This window comes from Myotis brandtii, unplaced genomic scaffold (assembly GCF_000412655.1).
Source record: "Myotis brandtii unplaced genomic scaffold, ASM41265v1 scaffold97, whole genome shotgun sequence".
Taxonomy (NCBI): Eukaryota; Metazoa; Chordata; class Mammalia; order Chiroptera; family Vespertilionidae; genus Myotis; species Myotis brandtii.
Genome location: NW_005372020.1, coordinates 1,698,376 through 1,699,976, shown reverse-complemented (window position 1 = coordinate 1,699,976; position 1,601 = coordinate 1,698,376). Strand labels below are relative to the sequence as shown.

At 66.3% G+C, this 1,601-nt stretch overlaps 1 protein-coding gene across 1 annotated transcript in view; it reads left to right on the top strand.

Annotated features, from left to right (window-relative positions):
* The window catches only part of GNAZ (guanine nucleotide binding protein (G protein), alpha z polypeptide), a 19,325-nt gene that overhangs the window by 1,245 nt on the left and 16,479 nt on the right, over positions 1-1,601 (top strand). The window lies entirely within an intron of this gene.

The following is a 1,601-nucleotide window of genomic DNA, read 5'->3' as shown; positions in this document are numbered from 1 at the left end:
AGGGGGAACCCCCCCCCCCGCCATGCTGATAAACGGGGGCGGCCTTCAGGTCTGGGGGACCAGGGCAGTGGCAAGGAAGGGGCTTGCTCCCTCCCCGGTCTTGTGAGGGCACGTGGTGGCTATGTGTGGGAGTTCAGCTGGGAAGCCCTCATTGGGCCTGCGCGCGAGGAGGTCTGTGCTGGGCACCTGCGCGCTGTTCTGGAGGAGGGTGTGCGGGTTCGCAAGGAGACCAGCCTCTCGGAGAAGGGGAAGCAGCTGCAGGCAGCCATGGCGCCGGGCAGGGCTCTCCTCACTGCCCCGCGAGGCCCCTGGGGTTCTCCCCAGAGCTGTGCCCAGGGGTGTCGCTGGTGGGAGTGGCCTGAGCCGAGGACACTGTCCCCAGGACAGGCCCGCCTTGGGCCCAGCACCATGTGGTCTTGAGTTCCAGCTGCTCTTCCTCTTCTGCCTGCCCCTATCTCCGCGCCATGTGGGGCAACCCAGCAAGGCAAGGTCAGGCCTTTGTGGGCATTGCTGAGGGCAGAGGGCTGGGGCCGGCCAGGCTGTGAGGCTGAGGGCAGAGGGCATAGGGCTGGGGCCGGCCAGGCTGTGAGGCTGAGGGCAGAGGGCTGGGGCCGGCCAGGCTGTGAGGCTGAGGCGAAGGTCTTCCAGCCGCATCGACTCCGGCGGTCGGCTCCTCGGCTTGTGCCTTTTCTCATGGTCCTGAGGTTGGCGATAGCCTCTGCTCCCAGCCCTCCGGGGACCGGCGCTCAGGCTGTCCTCTGTCATCTCCAGGGCTGGTGCGGCCAGGTCCCTGGGCGCCGGGCTCGTCTCCCGCCAAGCCTGTGTCCACAGGTGTGCCAGGACGCAGGCGGCAGGGTGCCTGGGCCCCAGCTGGGCCCGTGTGTTGTGGAGGGATTTGGCTTTCATCTCTGCTCTCTGTCAACCAGGAGGTGGCCCACGTGTCCTCACACGGGCCCAGGGCCAGGCCTTCTGCCCGAGGCCCTCCTGGCTCCCGCCAGCCCATCCTCGCCTCCCCTCTGCCTCTCTCTCTCTCTGCTTTGGCCTGTGTGTGCTTCATTCTCCCACGTGCGCTGCTCTCTCCAGCCGTAAGCACCTGCCCACCTGCCCCTGCCCACCTGCCCCTGCCCTCCAGGTCTCATCCCAGGTGTCACCTCCTTGGGAGGCCTCTCCTGACCTCAGCCGGTGCCTGCGCGCCCCCCCATTGCGGTCACTCGTTACAGGGCGGGCGCAGCTCCTGTGCGAGCAAGTGGCTGCCCAGCCAGGCTGAGCGGACAGGCAGTCCCGGAGCCTCATGTCTCTGGCTTCCCCTGCCCTGTCCCCGCGGGAGGCCACAGTGGGAGCCCGGGTGAGAACAGAGGCTGCCGGCCTGGGCCTGGCCGTGGGGTTCTGTAAGTTTTTTTTTCGCAGGCGCAGGCGGCAGGCCCAGGAGGTGGTTATTCACCAGAAAAGGAAATTCTCGAGAAACCCAAGCAAGCGAGGCTGGAAATTCACTGGATTCCAAATGGTTCTGACCTTTCATGCTCCACCAGCAATATCTCAGGACGGAAAACAAACAGGCTGCTGAGAAAGACAATGCCCCCATTCCTCCTGCTGCGGCCGCC